This window comes from Hemiscyllium ocellatum, unplaced genomic scaffold (genome assembly GCF_020745735.1).
Source record: "Hemiscyllium ocellatum isolate sHemOce1 unplaced genomic scaffold, sHemOce1.pat.X.cur. scaffold_278_pat_ctg1, whole genome shotgun sequence".
In the NCBI taxonomy this organism is placed as follows: domain Eukaryota; kingdom Metazoa; phylum Chordata; class Chondrichthyes; order Orectolobiformes; family Hemiscylliidae; genus Hemiscyllium; species Hemiscyllium ocellatum.
Genome location: NW_026868201.1, coordinates 597,270 through 619,836, shown reverse-complemented (window position 1 = coordinate 619,836; position 22,567 = coordinate 597,270).

The following is a 22,567-nucleotide window of genomic DNA, read 5'->3' as shown; positions in this document are numbered from 1 at the left end:
GCGAGTGATAGAGATGAGGTTGGAACTGACAGTAGGTTTGAACTGAGAATTGCTCTTTACTGAACACTGCTCCTTATTCAGTTGGTGGGACGTGGATGTTTCAGAATCTCCACACAAGGCCTCCTGGTCCGCTTCGGTTCTCTCCAAGATCCTCCCCACATGTCAGGGTAGGGGGATGAGGGAACGGATATCTGGCACTCCATCACACGACTTGGCCTTTTCTCTCCTCTTCCAGGCTGTTTCTCCTGGAATAGGAGAAAGGGACGGAATGAGTGAGGGTGGGAGTGGATAACCCTGATGTTCGTGCTGAGGTAGGTAAGATGTGACATTGTGAGGTGGTCAGAGGGAGTCTGTCCACAGTGTTGTATCCATGTAGTGTTATTAGTGTGCGGGGCTATTGCATCAGGGACAGAAAATGCGGGGGCGGGAAGGTGCTGAATTCAACAGTGAGAGTGGTCGTGCTTGAGCCTTTTTTGGAGATAGAGCGTGAGCTTATGTCGAGGGTAGGTGCTATAAGAGCCATACAGTGAGTGTGAGGGAGCAGTGAGAATATACGGTGACACTTATCCTGACAGAGCGGGGTGGATATTGATGCTTGTCCTGTATTGCTGGACATTTCTTCAGACCATCTTAGCATCGAGGTAAGCCTCCCCGAATGCCTTAAGCAAGTCTATCACTAGTAACGACACAGGCCATGTCCCCCAGGATTCACAGAATCAGTTTGGGTGGGTCTTACAAATAGCAAGGAGCAGCAAACTTGGTGTATTATATATCTGAAACAAAACTGTCACGCAAATGCTTTGCATCATACTGTCTGGAAATTATATATGCAACTATATGCACAGGGAAGCTACGACTTACTGATATTATCGCTGGGCTCTTAATCCAGAGACCCAGGTAATGTTCTGGGGACACGGTTTCAAATCCTATCATAACAGATTGAGGAATTTGAATTCAATAAGTATCTGGAATCGAGGATTTATGATGATCAGGGATCCATTGTTGATTGTTGGAAAAACTCATCTGGTTCACTGATGTCATTTAGGGAAAGAAACGACTATTCTTACCTGGTCTGGCATGCATGTCACTCCAGACCAAAGGCAACGCTGTTGATTCTTAACTGCTGTTTGGCATGGCCAGTAAATGCTGATTATCCAGCGAAGCCCCCATCCTGTGAATGAGTAAAAAATAATCGTGGGTTCTGCAGTAATAATGGATGGTGTCAAGTTGCATCGAAACTGAGTTAACTAAGTGACTGCTAATGTTGTGAAAAATAAATTCCATTAGTGTATATCAGGTAGGTTGAAGAGTATGTTGTGAACCAAACGAGAGAGCAGATTATTTCGGATTTGGTGTTGTGTAGTCGGAAGGACTAATTACTAACCTTGCTCTGAAGCAGCTTTGGAGGAATAGTGACATTAATATGTTGTATTTTACACGGCATCTGCATACAATATGGAATGTTTGAACATTCTGGTCAGACATCATGGAAGCCCAGAGGCTAGAGTGTCAAGTTCGCTCCAGTGAATTGGGAAAGTACAATATAACATTCAGTAGGAGAACAATGGTTGTTGTACTCATAGAGTCTTACAGCACAGGACATTCGGCGCAAACTGGGACATGCTGAACAAAATGTCCATTCACGCTAACCCCATTTTCCTGTATCCTTCTAATCCTTTCCTATCCGTGTATTTGTCCAAATGTATTTTAAATTTTGTGAATGCACACGCCTCAACCACTTCTGCTGGCAGCTCATCCCATATGCATACCACCCTGTGCGTAAAAGAAATTGTCCCTCAGGTTCACTTTTACTCTTTCCCCTCTGACCTTAAATTGATGCCCCCAGTCCGTGATTACACAATCCTGGAGAAAAAAAAGACTGAGTGCAGAGACTCTCTTCATGCCTCCCATGATCTTATACACTACTATCACATCCCCCTCAGCCTCGTACATTCTAAAGTACAAACTCCTAGCTTGTTCAAACTCTCACTGTAACTCAGACCATTGGGTCTTGGCAAAATCCTTGTAAATTTCTTCTGCTCTCTTTCCAGTTAAATAAAGTCCTTCCTCGAGCAAAGTGAACAAAACTGAACATGACGCTACAAGTATGGACTCGCCAACATCTTGTATAATTGCTACATAACTCGCTAATTTTGATACTCAATGCTCTAAATGATGGAGGACAGTGTGCCAAATGCCTTTTTCACTGCCTTGTCGACCTGGGACTCCACTTACAGAGAATCGTGCACCTGAATTTCAAGGTCTCTCTGCTCCACTGCACCCCTTTAAGGCCCTGCCATTCACCATGAAACTCCTACCTTGATTTGACTTTTTAAAATGCAAGAACTTACACTTATCTGTATTACACTCCATTTGCCATTTCTCGGCCCACTTCCCCACCTGATCAAGATACTGCTATAATTTCAGAAATTTCTGACAACTTTCCTCACTGTCCACGATACCACCTATTTTAGTGTCACCTTGAAACTTCCAAATCATGCCTGTACATTCTCATCTAAATCATAGATATGTGTAATATATGTGTGTGTGTGTGTGTGTATGTGTGTGTGTGTGTGTGTGTGTGTACATATATATATATATATATATATACTTAAAACAAATAATAATGGTCCCAGCACCGACCCCTCAGGCATTCCACTCATCACAGGCCTCCAGTCCGACAAGCATCCTTCCAGGATTACCCTCTTCTTCCTATGATTCTGCCAATTTTGGGCCTAATTTTCCAGCTCCCCCTCAATTCCATCTGATCTAATCGTCCAGAGCAGCGTACCATATGGAATCTTATTGAAGGCCTTACTGAAATACATATAGACTATATACACAACTATGTCCTTGTCAAAGTTGCTGGTCACTTCATCAAAGCAGTCTAACAAATTTGTGAGCCATGATCCCCCATTCACAAAGCCCAGTCTTTTCAAATGCATGTATATCTTCTCTCTCAGAATCTTCTCAAGTAACTTGCCTGCTACAGATTTTAGGTTTACTGGTCTATAGTTCCCCGTTTCTTCTTTGTAGCCCTTTTTGAGTAAGGGCATAGCACTCACTACCCTCCAGGACCTCACCCGTTGGCTACCGATGATGCAAAATTATCAACCAGGGCCCCCGCTATTTCGTTCCTGTCCTCCTGCAGTGTTCCTGAATATATCTGCTCAGAACCAGGATATTTATAGAAATACTACAAAGTCTGAAAAGTAAGTCTATTTATTTCAGGTAAAACACCCATGAGTGAGAAAGTTCGTTAACAAAGATTGGCATAAAAAATAAAGATTATATTAATCGCAGGAAGTGACTTCAGAAGAATTACAGACATTGTGGAATCCTGAGAATTCTCAGAAATTTACGATCCATGAAACTGTTAAGGAAATCAAAAATCAAACATGCATGCAAACAAGCAGGATCACAAAAACAACATAAATCTATGATCTATATTTCAAAGGAAAAAAGAGTCAAATGTGGAAATCTGCAATCAGGAGAGATGAGTTTATTATGGATAACTGGGAAATGGCCAAGCAAATAGCCAGTTACTTTTGCACCTGTCTTCATGGAGGAAGATCCAGAAAATCACCCAGAAATGTGAAATGATCATCTCGGACTTGTGGCTTGAAAAACATAAAGTCAAGTTATATCACTAACAAGGCTTTACTTGAACATGCAGCTGGATTGAGCATTGCTAACCTTGACAAACCAGATGTACTTCATACCAGAATCTTCAGAAATAAACCACTAATAGAAGTATTAATTGCACTATCGATGACTGTGCTCTATTTTCCAGTGCATTCTGCATAGTCTGGAAGCCAATGTAGCTAAATGGACATTAGTAAATTGATCCAAGCATTATAGATGAACAATAGGGATTCTAGCATCTACAAAGGGAAGAAGAGATGTGTGGAGAACTGCAGAACAATTAACGTGACATTTGTGGGGAAACTGCTGGAATCTATTATATAGGATGTGATATTCGTTATTTAGAAATTAACAGCAACATTGGAGAGAATCGGTATGAATTTCTGAAAGGGAAATCATACTTGACACCTTTGGAATTATTTGAAGTTGATTCTTACAGCATAGATAATGGGGAACCAGTAGGATTGACACATTTTAGATTATCAGAAGGCTTTCTATAAGAACTCAAACAATGAGTTCGTAAATGCAATGAATGTGAAGCGTGTTAGGAGGAATATATGCAAGTGGTAAGTTAAAGTTTGGATTGCCTTGCTCTAAGAGTCAGAACACAGATGTAAAGACATGTTGAATCAGTTTAACTGCGTGTTGGTGAGTACTGTACCTGGAATATTGAGTAAAGTTTTGGTGACCAAATCTGAGAAATAATATACTGACCACAGAGGAAGTTCAATGGACATTCTCCAGATTCATCCCTCAGTTGGCGAGATTACGTGATGAGGAAACTCGGCCTGTGTTCTCTAGAGTTTCAAAGAATAAGTGGTGGGTCGCTGTGAAATTTATAAAATTCACAAAACATGTGACAGGTTGGAAATTAACAGGATATTTCTCCGGCTGTCTAATCCACATTCAAGTGAATTAATGGCAGGATAAAGCACGACCATTTAAGGCTGCAATAAGGAGGAAATTCTGCACGTGTAGGGGACTAACTAATACAGGGGCATGGATATCTGCTGGCAGGGCAAGTTAGGGAGAATTTCAAGATATTCTACAAGTGTGTCCAGCAGAATCAGAATAACCAGGGAACAGGTCGGACTCATTAGTGACTTGCCAAGTTGCATCCAAATGAACTTTAGTTGTAGGAGACAGAAGGTGGTGGTAGACGGCTGCTTGTGTGACTGGAGGCCAGTGTCCAATGGTATACCACAGGGATCAGTGCTGTGTCCCTTATTATTTGTGATTCGGAAATGCTGGGGTTTGACTAGGTGGACAATGCTAAAAATCGCATAACACCAGATTATAGTCCAGCAGGTTTATTCGGTGGCACTAGCTTTCGAAGTGCTGCTTCTTCATCAAAGCGCACAATCACCTGATGAAGAAGTAGCGCTTCGAAAGCTAGTGCCTTTGAACAACCTATTGGACTCTAACCTGATGATGTGTGATTTTCAACTTTAATATTTGTGGCACTCATAAATGATGTAGCTGTGAATATGGACGAGGGGTGGGGAGTGTGATAAGTAAGTTTGTGTTTAATACGTAGAATGGCCGGTTAGTTGGCACTGAGGAGGAAGGCCTTAAGTTATGGGAAGATGCAGATGGAATGGTCAGCTGGGAAGATCAATGGCAGATGAAATGTAATCCTGATAAATATGAGGTGATATACTTTGGAAGAAGGAACCAGACAGGGGAGGACTCAATGAATGGCAACATACTAGGAAGGTCAGAGGGTGCTTCTACACACATCCGTAAATGTGATAGACACGTTAATACACAATGTGGGAAAGCATAGGGGACTGTAAATATAACCTTGATTCATTGAGGAACATAAGAGCTATGCGGAACTTTGGTGAGGCCGAGATGGAATACTGTGTGTAGTTCTGGAAACCACATTACAAGAAGAATGTGATTGTACTGGAGGGGGTGCAGAGGAGACTCACCAGGATGTTCCCTGGGATGGGGCATATCAGCTATGGAAAGAAGCTGGATAAGCTTTGGTTGTTTAGATTGGAGGAGAGGAGGCTGAGGGTGACGTGATTCAGAAGGATAGGATTACGAGGAGCATAGCCAAGGTGGATGGACAGCAGCCGTTCCTTTTAGTCAAAGGGCCACACTTATAAAGTGAAGGGTTTGCGGTTTAGTGAGGATTTGAGGATTGCTTTTCACCCAGAGTGTGTTGGTGACTGAAATACAATTTTTGAGAGGGGAGTTGTCATTGTAAACTCAAAACCATTAGAAAATGCACGGTTATGCTCTTGAAATGCCTTAAAATTCATCTGTGATTGTATGGCTGTGGAAGACCAATCACTGGGCACCTTAAAATAGGAATTGATAGGTTTCTGAAGAATATATTAACAAAGTTCATAAGACAGAACTTGTAATATTTTCTGAAAATATGCCAATGGTAAAATGAAGAGAAATAAATGTGCAGCTTTCTTGCAGTTTGATACCCGATTCTTGAGGGCCGGGAAATAGGAGAACCATGGAGCAAATGCTTCAGTTATGCCTCCACAGTGGAAAACAAAACAAAAAAGAAAACTTCCTCGCAATACTAGGGATATTTAGTCTGGTGATAAAAAGAGAATATACTGAAATTAGCAACTAGCAAGTAGAACGAAGTCAGCATGTGAGTGGGTGAGGGGGATGTAAAAAAGGTCCAAAGAAATTGAGACAAATGAAATTACTGGGAAAATACGTGGCAGATGGAGACCAATGGGAGAGATGACATGCTGTGCACGTTGATGGGAACAATAAAATGGCAGCCTCTCATTTTAAATGGGCGTGGTTGAATCATGTTGCTCTAAAAGGAACTTAAGCTGCATTTTTGTTTATTTCTGCGCAGCTCTCTAGGTACATGGAGGGCAGTGAGTTCTGAAGCCAGAAGTCAATCCTGGGAATGGCATTGGCACGCTGACCAGTGTATATAGACCCAGCAAGTGGGGAACTGTAACTTTGAAATTAATCTGGATCTCCTTGTACACCAGTCACTGAAAGCAATATTGCAGGAGCAGAAAGCAGGTAGGCAGATAAATGGTGTATTCACCTTCATTTCAGGGGAATTGAGTACAGGAGTAAGAGTATCTTACTGCAGCTGTATCGGGCCTTAGTGAGACCCCATCTGTATTGTGTGCAGCTTTGGTCTCCTTACCCAGTAAAGGACAAACCTGAAATTGATGGAGAGTAGTGAAAGATGAGCAGACTGATCTCTGGGATACCAGGCTTGTTGTGGGAGCAGAGATTGGGGCGACTGGGCTTGTATTCCATGCCGTTTAGGAAAATGAGTGGTGATCACAGTGAAATATATAAAACTCTGATAGGGCGAGACAGATTGGAAGCAGGGATGGTAATTCCCTGGCGTGGACGTCTAAAACAAAGGACCACAGTATTAGGTACAGACAGACCACTTTGCATTGAGATGAGAATAAATGTCTGCACTCAGAGACTGGCGAACCAGGGATACTCTTTCCCAGATCAGGCTGTAGAAACCAAGGCACTGAATATAAATAAGGATTTCTGGAAATTATAGGGATAGGGAGAGAGCAGGAGTATCGTGTGAAGGTAGATCAGCTATCCGTCCATTTTGTTCTCCAATAACGCAGTAGCTGTGTTCCTGTGCACCACCGTGTTGTAGAAAATCGTGCAATATTAATAATGCGGTCTATGGGGAAAAGAGGATAAGGTACAAACCCCCAAATATATCAGCAAAACCAAAAATTAAGTTTAGTCTAGCACACACGAGCACAGTCTAAATACATACTTAAATCACATATTGTAATGAAACTGTCCTCCAAATGTAACACTTTCAAACTACAATCACTGACCACAGCAGTGTACCTGTCACCACATTCTTCTCCAGAAAGTGCATGGGGCTGACTGACCACGTGATGCCGATGGGGAAATTCCAGTTCTCCTCAAGATTATCCCCACAGTTTGAAATAAAGTTTTTTGTAAATGAAGACTACAATTCCCGGTTTCAGGCTCAGATTCAAGGCTTCCAGAGCGGATTGCATTCCTGTTTTAGCTGAACACATTGATCGTATATTTTGCAGACAGATGATCCTGAGGCTGGGTTTTGCTGTTCAGCTGGTTCCTGGCAAGGAATTGCGTCACAGTGAACGGGAGTTCGCTCTATGGAAAAAGGTTCACGAGTCACATTGCAGCCAAATTGTATTTAGTCGACACGTGTTATCTGAGAACTGCATGTATATTGAATGGAGGAGCAAAATTGATGGGCTGAAGGGACGACCGTAGTTCTTATTTTATATTTCACAATGTTTAAACATATTAAGGCGTATGAATATTGTATGGGTAAAACTGCATTAAGGAGATGTTCGGCCATTAACTAGCACAGGGAAAGCTCAATGTGTTGTGTGACGTACTCATTTCCTGATGATCCTGTGCAGTCTGTGGGAAAGCTCTGTAAATGTTGTCACAAACCGTCAGATGTTAGGAAGGAGGTCTCTGCATGGTCAACAGCACTATGTTCCTCGTTCCCTTTTCCAACACCAAGGTTGGGGCCGGGTGTTCTCTCCGGATATATCCTTGAAGAGCTCGGACCAGTTGATAAATAGAGTGTTTTGCTTGGCTGTTTCAGAGACCATTGAAGAGTCTATCACATGTCTGTGTGTCTGGAGTCACTTTTAGGCCAGACCAGGAAAGCACGGGAGATTCACTTCCTGTAAGTACATTGGGGAAGGCGATAGATGTTTACAATCAACATTGGACACAAGATCACTGTTACTGACACCTGATTTTAGATCTCAAAATGTTAATAATTGTTTTTATTATCCCACCAGCTGCCACCAGCTGCTCAAGCATTAGCCTGGTCTGTATTAGTAATCCAATGACAATTCCACGACAGCACTATCTCCGCATGGAGACCTATCAGAAACCATACTGAGCTGATTATTTCTGAGCTGCTTGACAACTCTGTTAAAAAAAAGAACTCCCACCAATTTGACTGTTGTGATGGGACTGATGGGGTGCTAATTGGTCAGATTGTATTTATACCTCTCTTAGAAAACTGAACATAGCTGAGTAAGTTTCCACATTGCCAGGGAGATGCCAGAGTTGGAGCTCGAATGAAACAGCTTCCCCAGGGACACGGCTTGTTGTGCAGCACAAGTCTTCAGTTCTATTGCAGGAATGGGTTCAGGGCGCATTGCCTTTGTCGTATCTACTGTGTTCAGCTGTTTCTTCTACAGCGAATCGAATTGGTTGAAGACTTTCATCTGTGATTCTGTGGGCATCATGATAGGGTGAGGTGGATCATTCACTCAACATGTCTAACTGAGGATAGTGCAGACACCACATACTTGACTTTTACACTGGTGTACAGGACTGTTCCATTATTTAGGATGGGAATATCTGTGGAGTCTTCTCCTCCAGTAAGTTGTTTAATGGTCCATCGACATTTATGCTTGGATTTGGCAGAATGACAGAGCCTAGATCAGATTTGTTAGTCGTTGGATCATTTCTGCCTCTGTACCAGATGTTAGTTCAGCTGTTTCGAATGTAACAAGACAATTGCGGTGGTTTTAATGGGTTGTCACCAAGTAAAGGTACCGATGGTACTGACCCTGGCATGTTCACCACACTCATCAGTGAACCATAGATCGGCTTGATGGTAATGGTGGACCGAGAGATTACCCTGAGCGAAAGGTTACAGATTGTCATTGAATACAATTCTGTTTCTACAGCATCAGATGATATCCCAGTTTAAGCTGCAATATCTACAATTCAATTCCACTGACTGTCCCCCAGTTCACACCGATCCATTCACCCAACAGCCCTGTATTCAGTGACCTACTCTGGTTTCTGATGCGGCAACCCTTCCATTTTCATAGTCTCATTCTGCTGCAATTCTTTCCTTGGTGTCATGCCTCCAATTTGTTAGTTTAACTCAATCAATTTAAGGTAGTACTCTGAATGTTTTCCTTTCGGTAACGCCATCTTCAGTATTTGAAGTGAATGTGTTTCCTTCTGTTTTTCTCCCTGGCGATGACTCAGAGCTCTGCAGTGTCAGTGATGCCAGCCTTCTGCAGTTTCAGAGTCAAGGAACTTATGCATTATCGTTCAGTTCCCAGTGTACGGCGCTCCATGTTGGACTGAATGTTTGGGCATCTTTAACATATGTCGTTGGAAGTTGTTCAAAAACAGAAATTGCTGAAGACGTTGCTGAAGATGTTGAAGCATTTTCTGGAGTGAATACAGATATAAACTTGAGGATCCAGTGAACCTTCTACAAAGCTCCCTGTTTCTCCGGCAATTTTTGGTACTTTATTTCCAGTATCGATCGTTATTTGTTTAATTGAAAATTTGTTCTGTGCCCCTATTCATTTCTGGATAAATTCAGCAGGTCTGTCAGCATCTGCAGAGAGACAGAAAGACAGAATTAGTGTTTCAAGTCTAGTGTGACACTTCTTCAGATTTGAAAATGATTGGAAAATGTGCTTTTAATCCGTAGCCAGAGATAGGGAATGGGTGACAGGGAAAGTAGGGTGTTCAAAAGATAAAAGAAGTTTATGTTAAACGAGTTTAAATTAAGAAGTGACTGGGAGAAATGGGTTTTCTCGATTGAGTGTGAGATAAGGAAGACACAAGCACACAAGGTCATAGGGAGACCAGGAGGGAGAATGTAGACTATATGGTATTTTTTTTAGATCTGGCCATAGATACGTTTTCATTGTCGAGATCATCACCTCCTTTAGACAAAGAAATTCAGGTGCTTGACGTCTTATTGGCACTCGTAAGTGTTTCATGCTGCTTCAGTATTGTAATATGGAGAAAGACAAATAACAGTATGAAGTTTGGGCTGAATATTATTTTACTGCCATGTTTAACATTGTTTCAAATTTGCAGTACTTATCTTGAAATGTATGTTCTTGAAGTTAGTGTCAGATGGAGGTTGTGGGGCTGACATTCCAGAAGTTTATGAAATCATGAGAGGTATGGATTGGGTGAATATCCAAATAAAAGATCTTACTCAAGCCAGAAGATCGTAGGATGATGGATGATGTATTAACATGCGATGGTGATTGGTTAACACATAGAAATCGGAGAGTCAGGATTAATGGATCTGTATGATAAATGTTTATCTGCTGGAGTACCACAGCTATGAGTCCGATGGCATCAGTTATTGACAATCTATACTGACAGCCTGAAAGAAGGAGTTGTGTGCAATATACATCCGAGTTTGTGGATGAAACTGAGAATCAAAAGGCAGGCTCTCCGTGTGCCATTATCCCTGATTCACCTGTCTATGGGCAATCAGGTGAAACCAAGCTCAATATAATATAAAGATTCAGCCATCCCAAACTTCTGGGAAAGAGAATTCCCGCTTGAATGAAATCCGAATGAATTTCTCCTAATTCCTGCTCTGACTGAGATTAGAGGGAGTCACTGTTTCTTTTTCTAGTCCCACTCCTCCACTGCTCCCAACAATTTTTAAATGTAACCAGGTTGGTGTATGGCCAATGATAAATGCCTCAGACTGGGTCAGGTTCAGTGGCAGGAACAAGTCAGGCAGATTTGTGTGTGCCTGACTAACGCGTGTGCATGGTGGATCTGTGATTAGCACTGCTACATCCCATCACCATGGAGCTGGGTTCAATTCCAAACTCGGGCGACGCTCTGTGTGGGGTTTCCTCACAATGCTCCAATTACCCCCACAGTCCAAAGATATGCAACTTATAGTGGATTGGCCATGCTAAATTTCCCATAGTGTCCAGGGATGGGTAGGTTAGTCATGGGAAATGCAGGGTTACATGGATAGTGAAAGGCAGGCAGGTCTGGGGGGATGCTGTTTGGAGGGACAGTGTGAACTTAATGGATGGGATCTCCTTGCTTCCACACTGAAGATATTCTTTAAAAATGACAATAAATTTGGACTATACCCAGTAGGTATCTATTTGATCCACTCTCCTCTCGGTCTTGTATGTTTCAATAAGATCACCTGTGTTTCCAAGAGTGACCTGTTAAAGCCTTCGTAATATCAGGTACACATTCCTGGAATACGTGAATTGAAACATCTCGAACTGCTTCCAATGTAATTATATCCTTCCTCAGATAAGGAGATAAAGAAAAATTAATCTCACACTCAGAGCTTGTGTTTTATTTTTGTTTTCTCAGTGCTGTGGGTCTTTGTAACTCTCTTCCCCACAAATCATTGAAGGCAAAGATATTGAATATTTTTGAGGCACAGACAGAAGGTTCATAAATAACAATGGAGTCGAGTATTATCGGGGATTGGCCCGAATGTACGATCTGTGGAAAATGTAGACAGTAGTACCAAATGACACGGCTCCAGAACATCCAGGAATATAATTCAAAACTGATGGAAGACCGATGGAAGCTCTATGTATATTCGAATGGCTTTATTTCATGAGAGCTCCAGGATTATGTTTTTTCAGGACTTTTCAGCGGTGGTGATACAGAAAATAAAATATTGTGATGACGTCAAGAGAAGAGTAATGGAATTCAGGATTCAGTATTCCTTACTGTTCCCAGCGGAGCTTCGTATTGCTTTGAATGGATCAATGAACTTGTCTGACTCTCCAGAGAAAGCAAAAACTTTGTGGACATTTTAAAGTATGTCTGGATGTTAAGATAATCATGTTTCTCTCTTAAAGAAATTTTGTTGGATTTTTCTACTATTAACCAGTGTTAAATTATAGTCGGGGATTGGTAGAATACTCACTTTTAACTTTTCCATACTATTACTGCACTTTTTCTCATTCTTTGCTTATGTCTGGGGTGTGGCTCAAGCTGGAGCGAGTTACAAATGTAGTTGTGATGACTAAGTGCCCACCTATTAATTGTTATTAATTGCCCTGGATGCCATATTGGAAGCGGGCAGAAGATAAAGTTTTGTGATATGTAAGCATCCCCATTGGGCGGGGTGGGGGGGGGAGGGAGTTGAGAAAACTCTATCAAGTGTCATTGGTACTTTGGATTTTGTTTCATTTTTTTTAATGTTTTTAGCTTTGCAAAGTTTTGAGAGCTTGTTAGTTGCAGTAGTTTTAGTTTGTACAGATTTAAGCTCGATGAGTCTTTTGTCATCAATGCTTAGCGATGTGTAATTCGATATGAAATTCTCTCGAGTTCAAATGTTGCTCCAGTATGTTATGGATAATGATGTGCTTAAACGGTGTACCTGGAACATTAAGGGGAGCCATTTGCCATTCAAGAGGGAAAATGTACTTTATCGTCTTACAAAAGAGAGAGTGAATGTTGTTCTATTGCAGGAGATGCACCTTGATTACAAGGAACGTTTGACGTTACAGCAGGGAGGGTTTGATCGGGTTTATTTCTCATGTTTTAATACTAAGAGTGGGGGAAAATCATAATGGATAGGAAGAATATTCCATTTAAATTACTAGATTATATGAAAAACCCAGGGAAGGATCGTAATCCTCAAAGCCTTGAACTATGGGAATTAATTTGAATGTTTATTGCCACCCGGTGCACCCTCTCAAGCTCCTGGAAGATGCCTTTCCCAAATTAAGTTATCTTGCATCGTGGCACATTATTGTAGAAGGAAATTTCGACTGTCTTATGGCACTACTGTGGACAGAATATCCAAAGGTCCCCCAACATCCTCGTTATAATGTAAGCAATTAGTGGATTTGTGTGCAGAACTAGAGCTGGTGGATGTCTGGAGGCAAATCTGCCTCACAAGTAGGGATTTTATTTTCTTCTTTAACCCGCAGAAATTGCACTCGAGGGTTGATCTCTTCCCCATCCCTGCAACAATCCTAGATTCGGTGGCATCCTGAGCAATTAGGAATATTATCCCAACATACCTGCCCAAGAAGTGGGATAGAAGTCACATAAGATTATGTTGTATGCAGATGGTCTTATGTTTTTGTCAAATCCCGCAATTTCGGTAGCTCACGTGATGCAATGCATTAATTCGCTTGTCACTTTTTCGGGCTTTAAGATTGATTTTACAAAGTTGGAGGCCATGCCTATGGGAGATATTGGGGAAATACGTGATGTTGAGGGCAAATCCTGGTTTCCTTTTAAATGGTCACGTGGGGGGAGGCGTAGGTTGGGGAAGGACCCTATTTCGGTATATTCATTACATCCGTCTTTTATTTAACGTGAACTATGTCGATTTGTTTAACAAAATTAAACAAGACCTTCAAAGATGGGAGGCAAATCCAATATACCCTAGCTAGGTCGGAAAGCTGTTCTTAAAATGAATGTCCTTCCTTATTTGCTATACCGCTTGTGAATGCTTCCTTTGATTAGATTAGACTTACAGTGTGGAAACCTTCGGCCCAACAAGTCCACACCGACCCGCCGAAGCGAAACCCACCCATACCCCTATACCCCTTACCTAACACTACGGGCAATTTAGCTGGCCAATTCACCTGATCTTTGGACTGTGGGAGGAAACCGGAGCACCCGGAGGAAACCCACGCAGACACGGGGAGAACGTGCAAACTCCACACAGTCAGTTGCCTGAGTCGGGATTTGAACCCGGGTCTTCAGGCGCTGTGAGGCAGCAGTGCTAACCACTGTGCCACCGTGTTGATGTTTCCCAGACAGATATTTAAGAGACTTTATGGCTGGTTTATCTATTTTATTTGGCACCATAAGCGACTTTTTATCAAGCTAACCAGATTGCAACTACCCCACAGATTGTGGGGAGTAGATCGCCCAGATAAAAGCTATCAATTAAGATATTTTTTATCCCATATTATTGCCTGGGACGCTGAGGACTCGGCGTAATACTGTGAGATATTGAAACCTCTCAGGCAAAGTGAACCCTAATTAGTCTGTTTTTCTTAGCTAAATTGACAACATTTAAGAAGTATTGTCATAACCCAATAATTATCAATACTGTTAAAGCATGAATGACAATGCATCAGATTGAGGGAAATACAGCCAAAACCATGTTTCTTACTCCTATAATTCGTATAACGGGTTGTCATCCTGGGATAATAGATTCAAGGTTTAAACTGTAGGCAGCAAGGGGTGGACCTTGCTTGAGTGATTTAGAATTCGTAGAATCCCTACAGTGTGGATACAAGCCCTGGGAACCAGCAAGTCCACTTCGACCCTCTGAAGAGTAACCCACCCAGACCCATTTCCCTACCAGCCTGTATTTACCCTGACGAACGCCCAAACCTACACATCCCTGAACACTATTGGTGATTTATCAATGGTTAATTCATTTAACCTGCACATCTTTGGACTGTGGGAGGAAACCCACACAGACATGGCGAGAATGTTAACTCTACGCAGCCAGTCACCCAAGACCAGAACCAAAGCTGGGACCCTGGTGCTGTGAGGCAGCAGCGCTAACCACTGAGTCACCACGTGTTATTTGATGGAGAAATAATGATATCATTTGATCAAATAACTCGTACGTATGGACTACCTAGTAGAGACCTCTTTTGTATTTTTTTTCAAGATCAGAGATTTGATTTTTAAAAAAGCAGATTTTTACCAGACTCTTACAGATCCGATGGAGGGAAGAGGGTGCCTATTGCTCAGAATACACTCTCTGTCAGTACCCTCTATCATTAGTTGGAGAGTGTCCCCTCAGACAAGACTCTGCAGCTTTGTGATGCCTGTGAGAGAGAGTTCAGAATACTTCGGAGACATGGGAGGATATTTGTGAAAATGCTCAAAGGATTTTGATCTGTAGTAGGACCCATTCCATGCAGTTGAAAATTCTTCATAGGATCTATCTGACCCCAAATTGTCTCTCAAAATGCAAAGTGGGATTACCTTCATGTCCTAAATGCTGAATGACTACAGGCACTCTTACTCATTGCTTGTGGTCCTGTTGCAGGCTTCATCTATATTTGAGCACTGTGGTAGGTGTGATAGAGTGGGTATTGAGGACTGAATTGGAGATGGACCTGGTTTCTGTTTTCCTGCTTCTGCCCAGGGTAGTTTCCACAGATAAACATGGGGAAAAATAAATATATCCTTACTTTCCGTACTTTCCATGCTAGGAAATATAGTCTGTTGGGTCGTCGTCAGCTCTTCATGGAGAATATCCCTTTCGAGTTTCTCACTGGTATGGTGCACCAAAAAACAAAGATTTATATGAGACATGGCAGCCCTTTTTGGATTACGGCAATACAGAGTTATCGGCCACTCCAAGAAGGGTTTTTATATAACCGTGATGCTATTGTCTAATGAATCTAATATCCATCGATGAAGAACCATGAACATAAAAAATGTATCAGTTAATGCTCTTAATGAACGAGAGCTATCGTTTTGTTGTGCTGAGCTGTATTGTTTATTCATTATTTATTGTTTAGTTTTGTTTTTCTTCTGTCTGTGTAGTGTTTTAACTTGTTTTGTATGTACATGCAACTGGATGTATTTTTTCAGTTATTTGAGTTGTGTTGTTATTGATTTATTATAATATCAAAAATCTCTTTTTCAATAAAATATTTTTGAAAATTAAAACGCTAACATTGATAGAATAGAGTCACAAAGTACTCTCATCAGAGAGACCACTCATGTTGGTTTCTCCTGAGGATCACCATACCTCGGGTGATGGGGTGAAGTTGAGAGAGCGTCCCTTTCATGGTAAACTCTGTAGGTGTGGGGAACCGAGTCTGCACTGTTGGCCTCCCTCTGTATCACAAACCAGCCGTCTGCCCAACTGAATGGGAGAACTGTGTAACTTATACAGACAGAAACAGTCTCAGACAAAGGGTAAAAGAAACATTCATAACAAGTAAAGTGGTACAATTCAGGTAACGGTCAAGATGACGGCTGAGGGTAAAAACGGTCTCTGCTCGAAATTGTATTTTATAACAAGACGTGTTTAGAAGCTGTCTTTGTTTTAATATCATTAAGGTGAGTCAAGTAAAATAACCAGAATTACTAAGTGTGATTGGATATCTATAACCATAAAGTAAGTGTAGATTTTTGTTTGGTCTGGGTTAAGCTGACCATTTCATGAAAGTATAAAGATGATGGAATATATTGTAAGGAGTGTCCATCCCCATGGGAAATGCCCTCAAACAGGCGCTTGAAAAAAAGGGGTAAAAGTGTCTGAGTGCTGTTTGGCCAATGACAGGAACCTCGGGAGTTGAATGACTCAAAGATCCCGTAACATGGAGCTGAGAAGACCATATTCCATGATTGTGTGGGATGTTCTGCAAAGGTGAGAGATAGAGAGCGAGAGAGTAAGCGTTGCATGCAGTTATGAGAGTGGGGGACCATGAGTCTTTTTCGGGGGTAGGTGCGATCACAGTTATACAGTGAGTGTGAGGGAGCAGAGAGAATACGGTGACACTTATCCTGAAAGAGCAGGGAAGGTGATTGATATTTGTCCTGTACTACTGGACATTTTTTCAGACCTCAGATACTGCACTGAGCTGGGCGGTGAACTCAGACCATGATTGGTGGGTCTAGTGGTGTGGCTCCCTCTGGGAAGAGAATGTTCTCCCTCTGTAGTAGACCATCTGATACGCCCGCCATACTCCGTCAACAAACCATGCTGTAATTGCCCCTTATCTGTCAATCTGCCATTTCCCTGCCTTTGCTCTGTATCCATCTAATCCTGTCCTATCTGTGTATTTGTCCAAATGTCTTTTCAATGTTGTTATTGTACCCACTTCAATCACTTCCCCTGGCAGCTCAGTCCATATGCGTACCACACGCTGTGTAGAAAAGATGACCCTCCAGTTCCTGTTTTATTTTTCCTCTCCAAACATGAACGGATGTCCTCTCGTCTTCGATTCCCCAACCTTGCAAAAAAAAAGTATTCACCCCAGGCATGCATCTTATAATTTGATAAAATCTATACTTCCATAAGAACCACCTCAGTTTCCTACTCTGTAAAGAAATAAGTTCTAACCTGTCCAAATTCTTCCTATAACTCAACCCTTTAGCCCAGGAAACATCTTGTAAATTTCTTCTACATTATTTTTTGTTCAATAATATCCTTTCTAGAGCAAGGTGAACAAAACTGTACACAATACTCCAACTGCAGCCTTACCAACATTCTGTACAACTGCAACATAACGTCCCAACTTCTATACTCAATGCCCTGATGTAGGCCAGTGTGCCAACAGCCTTCCTCATGGTCCTGTGTACCTGTGACCCAAATTTCAGATAACCGTGCACCTGATCTCCAACGTCGTTTTGTTCCACTACACTCCTTAAGTCCCTCTCATTCATCCTTAAACTCCTACCTGGATTTGACTTTCCAAAATGCAAGACGTCACACTTATCTATATTAAACTCCATTTGTTAATTCTCTGCCCACTTTCCCAGCTGGTCAAGGTATTGCTGCAATTTCTGATAATGTTCCTCTCTCTGAACGATGCCTCTAATTTTAGTGTCATCTGCAAACTTACTAACCTTGCGTTGTGCACTCTGATCCAAGTCATTGATATAGATAACAAACAGCAATGGGCCCAGGACCGACCCCTGAGGCACGCCAATTGTCACAGGCTTCCAGTCCGACAAGCATAACTCCACCATAGCCGTTTGCTGCATAATGTTAAGCCAGTTGTGTGGCCAATTTGCCAGTTCACCTTGGATTCTATGTGATATAATCTTCTAGAGTGGCCTACTATGTGGATCCTTATCAAAGGTCTTACTGAAATCGAAATAGAAGATGTCTACCACTGTGCCCTCGTCAACGTTCCTGGTCACTTCCTCACAAATCTCTAACAAACTTCGTAAGGCATGATCCGCCATGCACAATACGAAGCTGACTGCTTCAAATCAAACTTTGTATTTCCAAATGCATGCACATTTTATCTTTCAGAAGCTTCTCAAGTGGTTTAGCGAAAACAGGTGTGAATCTTACTGGTCTATATTTCCTGGCTTTTCTTTGTAGCCATTCTTGAATAAGGCACAACGTTTGCTGCTGCCCAGTCTTCCGGGATCTTGGCGCTTAAGCTTTATCTCTCGCTTCTTGCAGTGGTCCTGGACCTATCTGGTCAGGACCAAGAGATTTGTCTGACTTTGTTCATTCTAATATATCCAACAGCAATTCTACTGTGATATGGACAGTACAAAGATTTGACAACAAACCTCCTAAAGGTCACAGGTCTTCATGTCTTTCTTCATGGTAAACACAGAGGGGAAATTGAGGAATTCATCAATCTCTTGAGGTTTTACACATGCATGCCTATTTTGGATTTTAAAGCATCCTATTCTCTCCCTAGTTGTTCTTTATCTTTACTACACTGAATTTGGATTCTCTCTAAATTTCTCAGCCAAGGCTATCCCATACCCTATTTTCACCTTGCTGATTTCCTTCTTCACTAAACTCCTCTATCCCCTGTATACCTGCAGGGATTCCTTTGATCCGAGCTGCCTGAACCTGAGCCGCGCCTCCATTTTTTCTGGTCAGAGCCTGAATATCTCTTGACATCCCGGGTTCTCTCTTCCAGTCTCACTTTGCCTTCACCCTCACAGGAAAATGGAAACCTTGAACTCGAGCTCTCTCACTTTTAAAGCCATCCCACTTGCCTGAAATCCTTTTACCTCGAAACAAACAGCTCCAATCATTCCCTGCAATCCCCTGTCTAATTCCAACAACATACGCCTTGCCCCAATTTAGAAGTTGAATCTGTGGACCAATTTTGTCCCTCCCATAACTATTTTAAAATCAATACAACTCTAATCACTTTTCTCAAAATGCTCCTCCACTTTATCTCCTTCACCTATCCTGCCCTATTTCCCAACAGTAGGTCGAATTTGTTCCTTCCCGAGTAGGTTATTCTATATATTGATTGTGGAAACTTTCCTGAACACACTTAACGAATGACGTTCCATCTAAGTTCTCAACCATCTGGAAGTCCCAGTCTATGTTCGGAAAATTGAAATCACCTATTATAACAATCCTGTTACTCCTGCAAGTCTCCCCAGTCTCCCTGTATATTTCTTCCTCTAATTACCATTGTTGATTTGGAGGCTTACAGTGCAACCACTATAACATTACCATCCCCCTCTAACCACTTTGCACCATTCACAAAACCTCATTGGATATTATCTCAGTCATTTCAACTTTAAATACTGGTGTGATACTGGCCTTCATCAGTACTATTCGTATTTAAACTGTTTCCATTTACATCTCTCCATCGCAGTGATTTTCACATCATGGCACCCCTTGTCAAGGCACAGTGGAGATATGGAGCTGTAAATGGATGGGAGCTGCACATCCTGTCACTTTCAGCATTGTTTGCAAGTTTCCCCACATAGGGCTGCAATCTAACACAGTGTTACCGAACAATGCAATAGTCTGGGTCTCCCCACGCTGGACATTTACCCCATGATTATAGATCGAGCAGTGGTGTGGGCTGCACAGAGTTTCATTCTGGATATTGCTGGGTTGCATTCAGCAGTACGCTAGCCGGATCTACACAGTGCTCCATCGTGAACATATAATGGATGGAGTGGCTATGTGAATTGGATTGCGAATGTGAGAGAGCTAAACATCTGGCAATACCTTTATTATTTGTTTTCATTCTTGTGATTGGACCCTGTGTCCCAGTCTCGAGCAGTTGAATGATGGCCTTCTGTTCCTGTGTCCCAGTCTCGACCAGGTGAATAACTGCCTCCTGTTCCTGTGTCCCAGTATCGACCAGTTGAATAACTGCCTCCTGTTCCTATGTTCCAGTCTCGAGCAGTTGAGTAACTCCCTCCTGTTCCTGAGTCCCTGTCTCGAGCAGTAGAATGACTCCCCCCTGTTCCTGTGTCCCAGTCTCGAGCAGTTGAGTGACTGCCTCCTGTTCCTGTGTCGCAGTCCGAGCAGTTGAGTGACTGCGTCGTGTTCCTGTGTCCCAATCTCGAGCAGTTGAGTGACTGCCTTCTGTTGCTGTGTCCCAGTCTCGAGCAGTTGAGTGACTGTCGCCTAATCCAAGTTTTGTGAAAATAGATGTCCTCCTCCTGCTCCAGAATAACAGGCTCCAATAGCTCTGTGCTCAACTGCTGCTTCTGTGGAATGGAGTTGAGGGACTGAAGCCTCTTCACGTTCTTTACCGCTTTTCTTGAGTAAAAGCCCTTCTCCTGTTTCAGTAAAACACCAACAAAATCTGAATGATTTATTTTTGTATTTGACTGTCAGTAATTGAGCAAACAAGCTGACTGACAGTATTCAGAAGCTGAATAACCTCCTTCTGTTCCCATGTTAAACACTCAAGAGTCAATAGACTCTCAGAGATGTACAGCACAGAAAAAGATCCTGCGGTCTGGTCATCCATACAGACCAAATATCCTAAATTAATCTCGTTCCCCCTTGCCAGCAGTTGGCCCATCTCCCTCTAAACACTTCCCATGCGTGTATCCATCCAAATGCTTTTTAAAAGGTGTAACTGTACCTGCCCCCACTACCTCTTTTGGCTGTTCAATCCATACACACAGAAGTGTCTGTGTGAAAATGTTGTTTTAGCGTCCCTTTTTAAATCTTTCTCCTCTCACCTTAAACCTTTGTTATCTATATTTGGACTCGTCTATCGTGGGAAAAGACATTGACTGTTTACCTTATCTATGATCCTCATGATTTTATAAACCTCTTTAACGTCACCCCTCAGGCTCAATACTTGAAAATAGCCCCAGTCTATTCAAACTCTCCCTGTAACTGTAACCCTCCAACACCTGCAACATTCTTTTAAATCTCTTCTGCACCCTTTCAAGGTTGACAACATCTCCCCGACAGCAGGGAGACCAGAATAAAAGGCAATACTACAAAAGTGGCCAAATATCCTGTACAGATCCAACACGTCATGCAAGTGCTTAGAGTCAAAGCACACACCAATAAAGGGAAGATCAACAAGTGGCTTCTTCACTATGTTGTCTACCTGTGACGGCACTTTCAAGAACTGAGAACCTGCACCACAAGGTGCCTCACAGGACAGCGATCTGGGTTTAATTCCATCCCTGAATGACTGACTGTGTGTGTGTGTACATTCTCCCCGTGTCTGTGTGAGTTTCCTCCGGGTACTATGTTTTCCTCTGACAGTATAAAGATATACAGGTAAGGGTAGATTGACCATCCTAAATTGTGCATGGTACCCTGGGATGTGTGGGCGAGGTGGGTTAGCCATGGGAAATGCAGGCTCAGAGGGATAGGGTAGGGGTTTGTCCAGCGGGATACTGTTGGGAGGGTCGGTGTGGCCTCGATGGGTAGAATAGCCTGTTTCCTCACTGTAGGGATTCCATAATTTCTATGGAGTTATCCTTGATTGGCGACTTTCAACAGGACCCTACCTATATTTCTTACTCTGATATTTCTTGCCAAAATGCAACACCTCACATTTATCTCAAATAAACTCCATCTGCCACTCCTCAGCTCACCTAATCAACGTCTCATTAAATTCTGAGACATTATTTTTCACTGTCGACGTTACCACCAAATTTGGAATTATCTACAAACTTACTGACCATACTTCACTTACTCAAGTACAAATGATTTGCATAAGTAACAAAAGACTCACTATTCATCTTTGTGGCACGCCACTAGTCACAGGTCTCCCAAGTTCAATGAACAAACGTCCACTGTCACGCCCTATCTCCAATATTCAAGAACAAATTGGACCTAAATGACGAGCTCTCCAGGATTCCCGGCAGTCTAACCTTGATAACTAGTCTACCATGTAGAACATTTGGTTTTCTTACTGAATTGCATGAAGACAACATCCACTGTCCTGCCGTCATCAATCATCTTCTTCACTTCCTCAACAAATTCCACCCAGTCAGTGAGACGTGATCTCCAATGTACAAAGCCCTCTTCAGTCCTTGTCTTTCCAAATGCATATACATCCTTTCCATCAACTCCACCCCACACCCCCCCCCACCGCCAACAATTTAGTCACCATTGACGTCAGGCTCACTGATCTATAGTTAGCTGTATTTTCCGTACTTTCTTAAATAATGACACTATGTTAGCAGCCCTCCAGTCTTTTGACGCCTCACCAGTGTAAATCAATAATAC